Genomic DNA, 17488 nt, shown 5'->3' on the forward strand with positions numbered 1-17488 from the left:
GCAGATGGTGACTGCAGCCATGAAATTAAAAGACGCTTACTCCTTGGAAGGAAAGTTATGACCAACCTAGATAGCATATTGAAAAGCAGAGACATTACTTTGCCAACAAAGGTCCATCTAGTCAAGGCTATAGTTTTTCCTGTGGTCATGTATGGATGTGAGAGTTGGACTGTGGAGAAAGCTGAGCACTGAAGAATTGATGCTTTTGAACTGTGGTGTTGGAGAAGACTCTTGAGAGTCCCTTGGACTGCAAGGGGATCCAACCAGTCCATCCTAGAGAAGATCAGTTCTGGGTGTTCATTGGAAGGACTGATGCTATAGCTGAAACTCCAATACTTTGGCCACCTCATGAGAAGAGTTGACTCATTGGAAAAGACCCTGATCCTGGGAGGGATTGGGGGCAGGAGGAGAAAGGGACGACAGAGGATAAGATGGCTGGATGGCATCACCAACTTGATGGACATGAGTTTGGGTGGATTCCGGCAGTTGGTGATGGACAGGGAGGCCTGGTGTGCTGCGATTCATGGGGTGGCAAAGAGTCGGACACGACTGAGCGACTGAACTGAACTGAACTGAGTGTGTATGCTAGCACATTCAGAAAGCCTTCCTATCTAAAAATTTATCAGCTCTACCCTTAACAATCGAGGTTAATCATGATAATCTCTTTATCAAGCGTGGAGCCCTTATCATCACAAATGCAGACTGAGGGTTCAAGAAACCCAGCATCCCGAATTTTAGTCCTAGAATCGGTTCTAAATTCTTGCCTCTACAAAACCATTTGAAGTCATGCAATTACTCATGGAGCTTGTATGTTTTTCTTTGTAACTCATGTCACTCAAATGTAAGGATTTAGGGGTGGGTGCTGTGTCCTCCTTTTTCACTGCTGTGTCTCTAGTGTGCCAAGAGTATTAGGTCCATTGCAAATGCTCGGTCAACAGTGGTGAAATTGATAGATGAATGTTCAAATAGTATTATACATTATAAAGTCCTTCATTCAGCCCCGTGTGCATTGCTTCATTTAGTATTTACAGCACTATAAAGGAAGTAAAACCTACCATTTTATAAAAGATAAAACCAAGATTCAAGAAGAAAAGTGGATCACCCTTGATCATACAGCCAGCAAGCACGAGGCACAAGTACAGTCTGCCCCATGGCAGGTGCTCAAGAAAGCTTTGAGGAGGGAGTTTGGGATGGACATTCACAGACTGCTGTATTTAACATGGATAACCAACAAGGACCTACTGTATAGCACAGGGGACTTGGCTCAATGTTATGTAACAACCTAAACAGGAAAAGAATATGAAGAAGGATAGACAGATGTATGCGTGTAACTGAATCACTTAGCTGTACACCTCAAACTAACACCACCTTGTTCATGAACTCGACTCCAGTATAAAATAAAAAGCTTAAAAAAATCTTGTTATCTCAAGATGAGGGGGAAAGAAAGCCTTGTTGATATGAACCAAGCACACCCACAGGCCCACACGTCTCCTGGTCTCAATGGCGTTTCCCTTAGAGCTCAGAGCTGGTAGAAAGCAGTGACCAGAGGCAGAGCAGATGGAAGTAGGAATATCAGGGCGTGGGGGTTGATGGAGGGGCAGTCTCGCAACATGACGGGAACTGGGGACAAGTCTTCCCAACCACATTGTTATGTAACCCATCTCTTCTTTGGAAAATAGCAGGGTCTGGTTGGATTGTGAGGGGGCTCCCCAAAGACTGTGGTCTCCCCATCTCCTAACAAGGTTGGTACGCTCCTGAGATGTCCACCTAGGGCCTGAGCAATGAGGTACAGCAGGATTCCTGGCAAAATGCTCCAAATCCCGCCTGAAGCGTGCTTCACCATGTGGGAATCACAGAGCCCTTCCTCCCCCGTCCCCCCCTCACTGGAGCCCACGCTGGACTCTCACCTCAGGGCTGGTTTCCCTCCTCCTCTGATCCTGTCCTGCTTGGAGCCTTCTGCCAGTTTAACTTCCAAAGCTTTGAGCTTACCCCCACCCCCCACCCCTTTTTATAAAGACCATCCTGTGGAACTTCCACCTGCGGACCACCCTCCAATAAACTTGGTCATCTTCGCCCTTATGGTCCGAGTGGGTGGACGTGGTCTTTCCCACATCACACAGCTACTCAGCCTCTTGGCAGGGGAATCTGGGGCTTGCCGCTGCCACAGTTTTTTTTTTTTTCCAGGGTGGGGTTCTTTCCGAGGAATTTGGAAGGAAACTTCAGGTAATAACATTCCTGAACTCGAAGGAATCCCGACCCTTCTGGTTGCCAGTGAGGATGCAGCCGGGGTGGGGAGGCAACAGTCCAGGATGACGCGGCGCGTTAACTGCAGGGGCAGACTCACTTTTCCCCCCTTGCTCACCACACCCTCTTCTTCCCAGAAAAATCCCCAGATTCATTTGGAAGAGCGACAGTGCTCCAGAAAAGCACACGGGGGTGCTTTATGGCCCTCCCCTGTGAAGACACCATCTCCTTTCATTTCAGTTCATTCCCTAGCCACCCGTGCTCCATCTGCAAAGCTTTGTGAACAGATGTGGGGCACACCCATACATGTTTTCTGGCTTCTGATTCATACGAGCAGATGTGAAAGGTGCCTACGGGGAGAGGGCTTGGGGGCAATTCAAGCATATGAATTCAACAAGAAAAGCCGCTCCCTTTAAAGGTTAAAAAAAAGGACAGTGATCCAGATCATATTTTATTTAGCAGATGGGGGAAAGGAAAGCCAGCCTTCCTGAGAGAAAAACAACTCCCAGCAATCAGAATGAGACAGCTATGCCCAGTCTGGCTGCCCTGGAGAGGGACTGCCAGGCCAGGACTGGTTCTGATTGCTTCAGCTGAAGAGGTCTAATATCACGAGTTGAAATAATTTCCTAAATCTATATCCGGTACAGCTGCAAGGGCTTTGCTCTTAGCTGCCATTCCTCTGAGGAATTAAAAGGCAATTTTCCTTTGAAGTTCTGGAGGGTTTTTGTTTTTTTCTTCTTTCATTTAAGATTGCAGTTTGAGGTCAGGCCATGAGACACAAGGACTTCACCATCATGCACGCATTCAATTTGGTAAAATTCCGTCCTCCACATCTCCAGTTTAAGCTGCCCAGAGTGCCAGATGGTGTCCAGCTTGACCAAGCTTAGGCTGGCAAGCACTCTAGGGACTCGGCTAGCAACGCTTTCCTGAAAGGGAGGTATTGGATGCGTTAAGCTGGTGGACGCTGGAGAAGATGAAGCTCACAAACTGCCTTTAAGTGATGTTTATGGAGCTATTTCAGCAAAAGGAACAGATCTAAGACACACAGGAACCAAACACACAACTGGTGAAGAAGACGTTTCATATTGCAAGAGTGGGAGCAGTGTGTGGTTTATTCAATGCCAAGTCGATTTTTACGTTTTCAAACTTGTCTCTCTTACCCTCCAAAGATTATAGTGTTGTGTCAACTAGAGTCCAACCAGGAGACAGAAACCACACAGTAATGTACACAGGGAAAGTTTGTTATAAAAATTGAGTTAAAGGGGGGATTGGAGCCACAAAGGATTGACTGAGAAGAAAAGAAGAGCTGTCTAGAGCATACGGGGTTGCAGCTGGAAGGCACAGCCACCCCCGGGCTGAGACAGAATGCTCGAGGGGTGCCCCCTACCCCCCGCACCCCCCACCAGGTCTTTAGGACAGAACACTCACAGAGCAACCTCAGCAGCCAGCAGAGAAGATGCTGAAGTGTCATCAGCAGAACTTGCTGGGACCCAGCCCTCTAGAACCTGCTGGAAAGTGTTCTCTGGAGAACCAGGGAAACTTCATGAGTGGGTGTGTTGGGGGAGGTGCCTTGCTTCAAGCCACGTGCCGGCTGCCAGGCACCCACGAGCTGGCACCGTAGCATCCGCCCACACTGCAACCAGCTTACGTGGGAACGTCCCCCAGGCTGTGGGAGCTGGGACACTGGAGAGGTTGCATCCGCAGCAGGAGCCTGCCGGGGGAACAGCTTGGATCCAGGGAGGGAAGTCTCTTCCTCCGGCAATGTCTCTCCAGGGCCCTCCGCTGACCAGGACTTGCCAGCTGACAAGGGAAAATTCATAAAGGGTCTATCTTTCCTTCTGCAGGTCTGGCGGTGAGGGTGAGCTTGGAGCCGACAGCTCACTCCTCTAGCTCTTCTGCCTTCACACCGAGGCTCTGCACAAACTCCTGAAAGTGAAAGTGTTAATCGCTCAGTCCTGTCCGACTCTTTGTGACCCCATGGACTGTAGCCAGACAGGCTCCTCTGTGCCTGGGATTCTCCAGGCAAGAATCCTGGAGTGGGTTGCCATTTCCTTCTCCAGGGGATCTTTCCTACCCAGGGATCAATCCTGGGTCTCCTGCATTGTAGGCAGATTCTTTACCATCTGAGCCACTTGGGAAGCCCCCCAAAACCCCTGAGAAACCACAAAACCACTCTATCTTCTTCCTAACAAGACCCAGCCATGCATCTTGGAGGTGAAGAAATGCTCACTCTTTCTCAAGATTGAGGAGTCATAGTCCCAATAATTGTTGTATCAGTTATCAGCTGTATTAATTATTCCTCCAATTCAGTCACTGTCCCACTGAGGTTTTCTGCATAAATTATAAAAATTAATTTCCAAAACCTTGCACATAAAGTAAAAATGAGGAAGAGAGTGAAGAATGGTTAATATATAAAAAAAAATACTTATTTGTAATGAGCAAACAGAAAATATGTAAAGCCTCTATGGTCTCTTACTGGCTGCTTGTCATGAAGCCACGTTGGTGTCTACAGCCGCTTCTTCTACTATCTCTATCAGCCAGGATTTGGCCACTCCGGGTTTTCTACCTGGAAGAGGAGCCAAAGTTTTCACACCCAAAGCATCCGTGTCCTTGCTGATCCCGCCTTGCCTTTGGTCTTTCTAGCTTCCCATTAAACTTAATGATGAGTTAGTTCTTACATAGAAGTACAAGGAGATGCTCAGAGAATCCCCTGGGTTCCAGGCTCAGTCCATGTAGCCACGGTCTTCTGTGCCCCATTTTGCCCTGATAATCAGAATCAATAACTCCAGCCAGCAGACTAACTCCTTTTCTGGCTGTGAATCCCAGGCCATGAGGGTCTCCCACTGGCTGTGTGGAAATCTCTCCTTCCAGTTTAGTGGAACCATTTCATGTTCTATTTAGTGGAACAATTTCATGGACAGAAGTGTTCTTACCTAGCAGTCTAGGACCTCCAAGCCAGCAGGGTGCAAGCATGAGTTCCAGCTATAGCAGTCTCTGAGCCCAAGAATACAGTGAATCCTGTAAGACAGAGTCCTGCCTTTGAATAATATTTTATGAAGCTATCTTAAGAATACAAGTGGAACAAAAGATACACAGGAACCAAATATATAAATCAATTAAGAATGTTTCAAATTCATTTTCTAACTTCCATATATATATATATATGCTAATATACAATATTTATTTTCCTTTTTCTGACTTACTTCACTCTGTATAACAGGCTATAGATTTATCCACCTCACTACAACTGCCTCAAATCTGTTCTTTTTATGGTTGGGTAATATTCCACTGGACTTCCCAGGTGGCGCTAGTGGTAAAGAACCTGCCTGCCAACGCAGGAGATAAAAGAGAATCGGTTCAAGCCCTGGGTTGGGAAGATCCCCTTGAGTAGAAAATAACAACCCACTCCAGGATTCTTGCCTGGAGAATCCCATGGACAGAGGAACCTGGCAGGCTACAGTCCACTGGGTCACAAAGAGTCGAACGTGACTGAAGTGATTAAACATATAATACTCCATTGTATATCTGCACCACAACTTCTTAATCCATTCATCTGTCAGTGGACACCTGGGTTGCTTCCATGTCCTGGCTATTGTAAACAGGGCTGCAATGAACATTGGGGAACACATGTCTTTTAGAACTGTGGTTTTCTGAGGGTTTATGCCCAGTAGTGGAGTTGTTGGATCATAAGGCAGATTTATTTCTAATTTTTTAAGGAATCTCCATACTATTGTCCATAGTGAAATCCAGAAAAATGGTACTGATGACCCTATTTGCAGGGAAGAATGAAGATGCGGACATAGAGAACAAACCTGTGGACATAGCGAGGGAAGGAGAGGGTGAGACGAACTGAGAAAGTAGCACTGACATATATACAGTATCATGTGTAAAACAGCTAATTTGCGAGAACTTGCTGTATAACACAGGGAGCCCAGCCTGGCGCCCTCTGATGACCTAGAGGGATGGGGTTGGGGGAAAGGAGGGTGGCTCAAGAGGGAGGGGACATATATACGTATGTGTGTGTGTGTGTGTATGTGGGTGGGTGTGTGTGTATAGTACAATTGATTTGTGTTCTTGTATGGCAGAAACTGATACAACATTGTAAAACAATTTTCTTCCAGTTAAAAAGTTTTTTAATACATACTAACAAAAAAAATGTTTCAAATTCAGAGTACTGTTTACTCAATGTTTAAATGTTCAAGCTTGCATTTTTTAACTCAAAGCACTCCTGAGTATTTTGAAAAGTTTAAAGCACATCTGTGCCAGGTTTTGTGCATGGTATTGCATTCATTATCTTATCATCATAATCCCACCTGGCAGGTTAACCTCTGTATTTTGCAGAATATACTAAAGGCTCTACAATGACCTTCTTGTTTCTGTAAGCATAATTTATGTCACAACTTGGAGAAATAAAATGAGAAAGGGGACAATGGGTTCCAATTTTGATGCATGGCTTAACCAACTTCTGGAAGCAATTTTGTATGATTCAGCAAGGGCTCTCACAGCAATATCTTAGAGTTGTCTTTGGTGGGAGTGGTCTTGTTAGTAAGCGATTGGGTAAAACAAACGTGGGCAGCCTTTCACAACCCGCACAAACCTGGGCGGGCCTTGTCTCCAAAGCCTAGAGGGAAGTGTGTTTCCTTCTATTCCCGTTGAGAGATAAAGGAGGAGACAGTCCACAAGGGATGGAGGAAGACAGGAGGAAGGAAGGCAAGGAAAAGAAGTCTTCACTGTTTTCTAGATGTAGGATGTCTTCATACATGATGCTAAGCACTCTCGTCTCTGAGACTGAATCACTTCCCAGGAATGACAGAACTGTAAAGTCACAACCTCAAGTCCATCAGAGATAAACAACCCTATAATCTGTTGGTTGGGTGCTTGCTTGGTTGGTTCATTGGTTTTCTGATTCCACATCCTGTTGTTTGTACCATGCTTTACACGGAACTCTCCATGCAGAGCTCTGCAAGGCTGGACCTCTCAGGACAATTTTAAATAAAACATTTAAAAGTGAATTCTCCATGCAGAGCTCTGCAAGCTTGGACCTCTCTGCACAATTTTAAATAAAACATTTAAAAGTGAATGTAAGGTGAAGTTAAAGGTGTTAAATAATTTATGGCTTTTAAAAAGGGATGACATTGGGTCATTTCTAATGATGTGGATGGACCTAGAGTCTGTCATACAGAGTAAATTAAGTCAGAAAGAGAAAAACAAATGTTGTATGCTAATGCATATGTATGGAATCTAGGAAAATGGTACAGATGATCTTATTTGCAGGGCAGGAATAGAGACGTGGAGTTAGACATGTGGATGTATGGAAGAGGAGAGTGAAAAAGCTGCCTTACAACTCAACATTCAAAAAACAAAGGTCATGGCATCCGGTCCCATCATTTCATGGCAAATAGATGGGGGGAAAAATGGAAACAGTGATAGACTTTATTTTCTTGGGCTCCAAAATCACTGTGGATAGACTGTAGCCATGAAATTAAAAGACGCTTGCTCCGTGGAAGAAAAGCTTTGACAAACCTAGACAGCATATTAAAAAACAGAGACATCACTTTGCCAATGAAAGTCCATGTAGTCAAAGCTATAATTTTTCCAGTAGTCATGTACGGATGTGAGAGTTGAACCATAAAAAAGGCTGAGCACCAAACAACTGATGCTTTGGAACTGTGGTGCTGGAGAAGATTCTTGAAAATCCCTTGATTTTCAAGAGATCAAACCAGTCAATCCTACAGGAAATCGACCCTGACTACTCATTGGAACGACTGACGCTGAAGCTGAAGATTCAATACTGTGGCCACCTGATATGAAGAGTCAACTCATTGGAAAAGACCCTAATGCTGGAAAAGATTGAAGGAAGGAGGAGACTGGGATGGCAGAAGATGAGATGATTGGATGGCATCACTGACTCAATGGATATGAGTTTGAGCAAACTCCAGGAGACAGTGAAGGACAGGGAAGCCTGGCGTGCTGCAGAAGCCTACGGTCGTAGAGTCAGACACACCTGAGTGACTGAACAACAGCAACATGTGGATACAGGCCGGGGAAGGAGAGAGAGGGACGAACTGGGAGACAAGGACTGACATATATCCACTACTATGTGTGGAATAGATAGCTAGTGTGAAGCTGTTTTATAACACAGAGGGCTCAGTTCTGGGGCTCTGTGATGACCTAGAGCAGTGGGATGGGGGTGGGGAGAGAGGTCCAAGAGGAAGCAGACATATGTTAACATAGAGCTGATTCCCTTTGTTGTAAGCGTGTGCTCACTCAGCTTGCCCAGCTCTTTGTGACCCTACGGACTGCAGTCCATCATTCTCCTCTGTCCGTGGGATTTCCCAGGCAAGAATACTGGAGTGGGTTGCCATTTCCTCCTCCTGGGTATCTTCCCACCCCAGGGATCAAATCCATTTCCTGCATTGCCTGGATTCTTTGCTACTGAGCCAGTTGGGAAGCCCACTTTGTTGTACAGCAGAAATTAATATTGTAAAGCAATTGTCCTCCAGTTAAAAAAAAAAAAAAACTGAAAAGAAAGCAAAAAAAAAGAGAGAGAGAGAATATTCTGGTATACAGCCTGAGTATAAGCAAAGAGAATTTCACAGTTTTTCCTCAAAACTTGTAGAAACCAACGTGTGTCGATAGTGTCTTCCATATCCTCACGCCTTATACGCAAACCAGAGACAAAGACAATATCCTGAGATGATTCTGCCCTGCTCTGTGTGGCCATTTCAAGCCTTTTAAGTAATGTGCCCGTGACTAAATATGTCAGCTACGTATTAAAAAAAAAATTTATGGCTTTGTGCCCTGTGGGATTTGAGAGCAAACAGCAAGAGGAAGGAACCAACAGCTCCTTCCAAACCATGCTTGGGGAGACCACCCAGCAAGGGCAACAGAGGATTAAAACAGAAGATGCTGTGTAAGATGGAAATCTGAACCCTCAGTGGAAACCTGCTGATAAAAGAGTCTAACACCCATCCTCAGTCTGTCCTACGAGGTTAAACTGAACTCTTGATGTTTTACAAATTAACCATATTGGGCATCTACTCCTACTCTGCAAGGATCCTGTGAAGCTGTGTCCACCTAGAGATCTCAGGGATAGCTAATGATTGACTCGGTCCCCACTGGGAGAATATGAATATATTCATATATTCAAAGGCAGGGAGGTATCTCATGGGGGCTGCAGACCAGAGCAAGGTCAACAGCCTTCAGGTATTTACTTTCTCTGTCACCTGTCCTGGGATGAGCGGTTCTGGTTGGGACAGAGTGAACAGGAGGAGCAGGGGAATTGCTCCACAGCCAAGAGGATCCGATACTCATTTGCACACACTTCTGTTTCTACAACTGAAAGTGACAAGTGAAATTATTTTAGAGGTCATTATGGCGAAATACAGGCTGCAATGAGATTCCTCTAAAATCCCACTATACCTGCTTACAGGATTCACCGGACATAGTTTAAAGAAAGTGAATGAAAGTGAAAGTTGCTCAGTCATGTCCAGCTCTTTGCGACCTCATGAACTATACCTTCCATGGAATTCTCCAGGCCAGAATACTGGAGTGGGTAGCCATTCCCTTCTCCAGGGAATCTTTTCAACCCAAGGATCGAACCCAGGTCTACCACATTGCAGGCAGATTCTTTTCCCACTGAGCCACCAGGGAAGGCCATAGTTTATAATAGTGAAAAATGTAAAAGAGTCAACCTGTCTAAAAGAATTATGACATCTGGTAAAGAATATTAGAAATAAATTTTAAGCAATAGTTTAAAAGCGTAATGTATACATCTAGTGCCCAAATCTTGGTTTCTAGTACTTTGATGAAAGGATACTTCCGTACAAGGAACCAGTGCTCCTTGGAGGAATGGATGATTCTAGGGCTATAGTGGAAAATAAGCCTGAATCATCTTGTAGCGCTGAAAATAAGAAGAGGTTCAAAAACTTACAAAGGGAAAAACTTGCAAATGGGCAGTAAAGGTGTTGCAAGGGACACAGGAGCCCACTGTAGCCCAATAGTCCCAATAGCCAAAACCAAGCAATTTGAACGAGATGATGTTGTATGCGGTTATAATTGAAAGTGCAATATCAAAGTCATGAGACCACACTGATGTAAGTAAATAATTGAGTGAATGAATAAATGGAGTGAGAGAGAGAAAGACAATCTCTCATGTGCTTCCAAATGCCAGGAGGAAAGACCTGGAAAGGCTGTGAACACCCAGCATGCAGAGTCTTGCTATCAGGCGGCAGCAGGCATCGCTCAGGGATGCTCCTGCTCGCCCATGCCTCTTCCCCGGCCCCCCAACCACTCTGGGGACGTTCTGTTGGGCCCCAAGTTCACCTATTGCTTCACACTCATTCCTCCCGCCACTATTTCCCAAAGCCCAACTCTTTCCCTCCTGCCACATGGACAGGGAGCCCCTCAGGGCTTCTGTCTCCAGGAACCCTTCACCAGGGGTCACGGCCTCAGATGCCAGGCAGGAACATAACTATGTAAAGGGGGCCTGAGGATGAAGAAAATGACTACAAAGAACAAATTAAAACTTTACTGGGCCACAGTGCAACCGGAGAGTAGCAATTTTATTTTAAAGTCTAAATGGAAAAAAAAAAATCGAAAAAGAAAAATAATCTTTTATTCGATTGTTTATTTGAAATTTGTTACTCTCTGGATTTGGAATCAAAATTCTGATTTTTTTCCTGTACTAAATTGTCAACAACAGGCCATTGTCCTTGGCATTGCTTCTGAACACGGGTATAACCTTGGCAGAACAGAACCTCTACCGACAGAATGGTGGAAATCTGGTATTCCAAAGTTATCCTTTGGGATCTTCAAGCATCTTTTGGTTATCTCTGCTAAATGGAATGGCACTTCACGATTCTTATTTCTAATTTTCCTGCACACTGCCCTACAAACGAAGCGGGGAACGGAATGGTGCCGGATCACATTCAGAAAGCTTGGAACCAGAAAACTTTTTATGGATCTCTGGGTGCAGCTCTGCAGTTTTGAGGGCTCTCATTCAGGCTGAGCCAAGGAAAATGGGCCATATCATTTGACATGAGTTGCCCAAAGAAATGTTGCTACAGGGTAGGAACCGAAGCCCAGATTTGGGCAGCAATCTTTACGCCCCAGCAGAGAACAGAAACCAAAGAGTGAGGCAGATTGCTGAATTGTGAGAAAGTTGGGTCCAAGTTTGCTACTGAGGATGAGAATTTTTCTGGGTAAGATGCTGCCTTTGGAGTTGAAAACACCTTCCTGGCACCACACCAGGGCTAAAGCCCTCACCCATCCCACTGGACAGCCAACAGTGACTTGGCACATCATTTCTGCAAGAACCTGGCACAGGCTCAGGTGGGCTTGAGCAGGACGCTGGAAGCCACCCGCTTTTTCTCCCACAGGACCCGCCCTCCATCCATGAAGTCTCTCAGAGACTTCCACATCAGCCTTTGCAGCTACTGGTTTTGGCATCTGCTCCCAGTGCTGACTCACAGAGCAGAGGCCCCACCAGCTCCCTGAACCCTGGCATGCACACCCCTGAGCCCCACCCGCCCTGCAGGGCCACTGGGTCATTAGAGACAAGAAGGACCTAGACGTCTTCACGGCCTGGGCTTTGTAGACAAGGAGACTGGGCATGAGGAAGAGAGCCAACTCGCCCAAAGCCACACATCTTGTCAGAAGTGAAAACTGATCCCTGATTCAACCTTCCCCTTCTCTCCCCTCCTGCACCCTCTCAGAAGAGAGAGGTGTGCACGGTTCCATATGCCCATAAACCAAGTCTCCAGGCCCTCCCAGTTCACACTGGCCTCCCAGTTCACAGTGGCTCCAGGACTCTGGCATGAATTAGTTTCCCAGACAAATGCAACTGAGAGGGATGTGATACTTAAAACTGACAGGTAAAGGCTACTACCAGGAAAACTATTTGCTAAAAAATTTTCTCACTTTACACTTAGCCTACAAATGATGCCCTTGCTTCACCATCTGTCTTAAAATAGATTAAATTGAATGGACTGAAAAATTGCAATGTATGAAAATAAAAGTGTAAATTACTGCAGAAGAATATGTTGACTTTATAATATCTGAGGGTGCCAAAGACCTCAAACCTCAGGCAAAAACCATCAAGAGAATAATTGACTGTATAAAATGAGAACAGTTTGTATATCTGAAAACTCCATACTCAAGTTTAAAGACAAATGAGTGGAAATTGTTCCAAAATAAATGGTAGTGGTTTGAGAGTCTCAGTGTATCAAGCTATAGTGTGAAGCTATAGTGAAAGTCACTCAGTTGTGTCCAGCTCTTTGCAATCCCATGGACTATATAGTCAATGGAATTCTCCAGGCCAGAATACTGGAGTGGGTAGCCTTTCCCTTCTCCAGGGGATCTTCCCAACCCAGGAAGTGAACCTAGATCTCCTGCATTGCAAGCAGATTCTTTACCCGCTTAGCTACAATGGAAGCTCAAGAATACTGGAGTGGGTAGCCTATCCCTTCTCTAGGGAATATTCCCGGCCCAGGAATTGAACTGGGGTCTCCTGCATTGCAGGTGGATTCTTTACCAACTGAGCTATGAGGGAAGCCATAATGTATCACAGCCATTTACAAATCATTAAGAAAAAGACAAATCTATGCCAACTGAAAAAGAAGGTAAAATAAGTGATTAAGGAATTACAAAGAAATAATATATGGGCAAATTCTGGAAGATAGTGAGGGATCGGGAGGCCTGGTGTATTGCTGAGAGGGTAACAGGCAGGAAGGCCGGGGTCTCCAAATAGAGGAAATAGCCTGCAAGTGTCAGACATTTTTATCTCTCTTAAGCGGCAGGAGGAAACAAACTAGCAATATTTTTTCCTTCTCTATACAAGTTTAAAGGGAGGTTTCTCTTAAAATACTGTGTTGCCATAATGACACCCGGTTTCGCCTGAAGTTAGCTATTCGCCTGAAGTTAGCTATTCTCGAGTCTAGAGATAACCAATGCCTTTTTCTTATGGAAATGTTTGTCTTAAGCTATGCTAATGTACTATGCCTTTACCCCAAACTCTGTCTCCAAGTTGGTTCTGCCTCTTGGCCCAGAACCTACTTGACAAACCAGTATGGATATTGTTCTCCTAATCTATGTAAATGAAACTATTTGTATGGTGATCTGTCCTTCTTCAAGATTTAAGTTAATCATTTTATGGCCCAGGATAAACCATTTGGCGCCAAGACTATCCCAAAATGCATCTTATGGGTGAGGGGCCTGGTGCCATTCTGAATTTTAAGACATTCCTTTCTTTCATTAACAGACTGCTAGTGACTATATAACATCCAGCTGAAGACTAGCAGGCGGGTACTCTTTCTGCCCCCTTCTGATGCCTACGTCAGAAGCTTTCTCTATCTCCTTTATACTTCAATAAAACTTTATTACACAAAAGCTCTGAGCGATCAAGCCTCGTCTCTGGCCCCGGATTGAATTCTTCTCCTCCGGGGGCCAAGAATCCCGGTGTATTCGTGTGATTCAACAACAACCTTTCACTGCAGTCCATGGGGTCACAGAAACAGATACGACTTAGTGACTGAAGAGCAATGTAAGGAACCCATAAATAAATGTAAAATGTTTGAACTTTATCAAAGAATGAATTTAAAATAATTCAGATAATTCTAAAATTCTAAGTGAAATGAGATTAACAACTCCTTGTTGGCAAAGATATAGAAAAGTAGGCATGTGACTGCTTCTGAAGACACACAACTTGGTTCGAGGTTTTCAGAGAGCAATCTGGTCACGGAGCCTCTGGCCACTTGAAAGCCTTTGGGAAATTCTACTAAGAGGCAGTAGGTGAAGTTGTTAAACAACTCAATTTTGTAATAATGACAATTGGAAGCAATCTACGTGCCTGAAAATAAACTATTGAAAAGCCAAATAATGAGATCCCATGAACCATTACATGAATCATGTGGGAAAGTATGTGATGGCTCCAGGAAATACTTTCCCTTTATGTTAAAAATCGGTCCATTCACATAAATATCCATCTATGGACAAACATTTGAAGATTCTAGTTTTTAAGATTTTTTTTTTTTTACGTGGACCATTTTAAAAGTCTTTATTGAATTTTTTACAACACTGCTTCTGTTTCATGTTCTGTTTCGTTTGGCTACAGGGTATGTGGCAGCTTAGCTCCCCAACCAGGGCTCAAACCCACACCCCCTGCATTGAAAGGTGAAGTCTTAACCACTGGACTGATAGGAAGGTTCCTATTTGAAGATATTTAAAGATGGGGAAACAGTGGAAACAGTGACAGACTTTATTTTTTTGGACTCCAAAATCACTGCAGATGGTGACTGCAGCCATGAAATTAAAAGATGCTTACTCCTTGGATGAAAAGCTATGACCAACCTAGATAGCATATTCAAAAGCAGAGATATTACTTTGCCAACAAAGGTCCGTCTAGTCAAGGCTATGGTTTTTCCAGTGGTCATGTATGGATGTAAGAGTTGGACTGTGAAGAAAGCTGAGTGCCAAAGAATTGATGCTTTTGAACTGTGGTGTTGGAGAAGACTCTTGAGAGTCCCTTGGACTGCAAAGAGATCCAACCAGTCCATTCTGAAGGAGATCAGCCCTGGGATTTCTTTGGAAGGAATGATGCTAAAGCTGAAACTCCAGTACTTTGGCCACCTCATGTGAAGAGTTGACTCATTGGAAAAGACTCTGATGCTGGGAAGGATTGGGGGCAGGAGGAGAAGGGGACGACAGAGGATGAGATGGCTGGATGGCATCACCAACTCAATGGACGTGAGTCTGAGTGAACTCCGGGAGTTGGTGATGGACAGGGAGGCCTGACGTGCTGTAATTCATGGGGTCGCAGGGAGTAGGACATGACTGAGCGACTGAACTGAACTGAATGTTGGTTACAGTTCGGTGGTAAGCTCTGGCAAATTTGATGACATGGGAAAATTCCATCTGAACCACCAGAGAAGCCCTAATGCTATTTAAAGAAAAACACAAATTTATAGATGTTTATAATATAATACTTTGATTTTGTTTAGAATTCTATACTTGTTATTAAAAAAAAAAAAACAGAATAAAGAGTAGGCATAATACCAATATCTAGAGTGTCATATTAAGAGAAAAAAAATTATATACACTTACATATTATATATAAAATATTTTACACTACATATAAAAAATCATATGCACTATGACATATTTTTAAGAAACACAGAATGAGGAATAAAAGAAGGGAATAAAAGACTAAAACTTGGAGTCAAGGAAAGGTTGTATGAAATTTGGGGGTTTTGTTTTCTCTTTTGTGTTCTTTATTCTCCCAATATTCCTCAATGAATATTTATTACTTTTATAATAAAAATATTGTTAAAAATAGCTTTTGTCTTCACTTCCTGATAAAAGCAATAAAATTGCCTGGGACAGGACCCAGATGGTATTTGCATAATCATGGGAAACAAGTTCTTCTGTTCATATATTCATAGATTTCCTTTTCAACAAACAAATATTATGTTTCAACCTACAAATCAAGGACCTCATTTTTCTTAAATATTCGATTCTTATATGTCCTCTGCAATAAAGTGATTGACAGCCTTCTTTGGGAAGATCGTTCAGATGCATGAGAATTATTTGGACATAATGACAGAGAGTCTTTAATTCTCCCGTTGACTGAACCGCCTAAAAGTTACTTTATTCTGCAACAAATAAGACAGCTCTATTTCTGTCCCAGGTGACCTCATGCCGTTTCTCTGGTAAAGAGTCTGTATCTATGGAAACAGCTCTTTCACAGAACAGTCGGAGTGCCCAGGTTCAATGTCACATCTATACTTGGTGCCCTCGTTGGAACTGTCACCAATGGGTGATGATGAGTTTGGACCCTCTGCAAAGTATGGTATGCCAAGGAAAATATCTCAGAAGCTGCCACGTCGGGCCAGCCGTTTGCCTCTCCTGAAAGTTTCCAGACCTCATCTCTTACGTATCAAAGTCAGCTCTTGGAACGGCTAGAGTTCTGACACTGGTGCAGCTTCAGACCCAGGGTCTGCGGAGCGCAGGCCTCCTCCTCCAGGGCACGTTTCATCTGCAGCTCTCCTTTCTCATCCTCCCGCCCCATCCCCTCTGCCCCTGGGACCCTCTCCCCGAGGCGCCCGGAGGCTCAGTGCTGCCTTCCTTTATGGCAAGTCTGCCTCCTGCCCTCCCTTGTCTCCTGTGTCCCTCCTCTGGTCCTTTCAGCAGATGGCCGGGGACAACCTCACAGCTCACCAGGGCCCCTCGCCTACATAAGCTCCCGAAGAAGCAAAGAGCTCACACTCTGGGCCCACACAGCCTCAGTTCAAATCCCTGCTCGGCCCTTCCTGGCTGTGGGGTCCTGGGGAGGCCCCTCCCCTTCTCTGGAAAAGGGGACGGTGAAGGGACCCAGCTGCACAGCATCACTGGGGAGGCAGAGGAGCTAAAGCTTTTTGTCGACTCGGTGGGTGGCAGGGGGAAGCACAAGATGAGAGCTGTGTGTCGACTGGGGAAAAAAGCACAAGATGACAGTTGTGCCTTAGGTTTTATTTGGGGCAAAATGAGGGCTACAGCCTGGGAGACAGCGCCTCAGCTAGCCCCAAGGAGCTGTCGGAAGCGGCGGGAGGCAGCACCGTCCATCAGTTTTGTGAAGAGGGTGCGCGCAGCCAAGAACGCGTTTTGGCTTGTGGTTCATCACGAGGAGCAGATGTCATTCAGTGATTTTAGTGCCTTTCGCGATATGAGAAGATGTAGGAAATCAGGCTCATAAAGTCTTCTCCCCCTGAGAAAACATGTCACTATCTGAAGACGTGTTCTGCCAGTTTTTCCCAGAGCACAGAGGGCCTCCCTCCTGATTTCCTCCTTGAACTCCTTTCAGGGGGTGTTGAAAGTCAGCGACTGCACTGGCCAGTGACTCAATCCTTGTAGAGGCAGACGGCAAGTGCTAGTCTTTCGTTGGCATTGTCAAGGGTTGGGCAGAGGTTTGCAGATCCTTCGCGCGGTGAGAGGAGGAGGCAGCACCATTTCCCAGCTCCGCTCACAGGCATTGTATGTACATCTTCCCTCATTCTTAGGAAAATCTTCTGAAATGTACATCAGCCACCTCGGTTTAAGGCCAAGGCTCAGAGATGTTCTGCAGCCCACCTACACTCTGGGGACTGGCACTGGCGAAGCCCCCCACGCTTACACTCCAGGGACAGGCACCGGTGGAGCCCCCCTGCTCTGCACTCCAGGAACAGGCACCAGTGGAGCCTCCCACCCTTACACTCCAGGAATGGGCACTGCT

The sequence above is a fragment of the Bison bison genome, unplaced genomic scaffold (assembly GCF_000754665.1).
Source record: "Bison bison bison isolate TAMUID 2011002044 unplaced genomic scaffold, Bison_UMD1.0 scf7180017864475, whole genome shotgun sequence".
Lineage (NCBI taxonomy): Eukaryota > Metazoa > Chordata > Mammalia > Artiodactyla > Bovidae > Bison > Bison bison.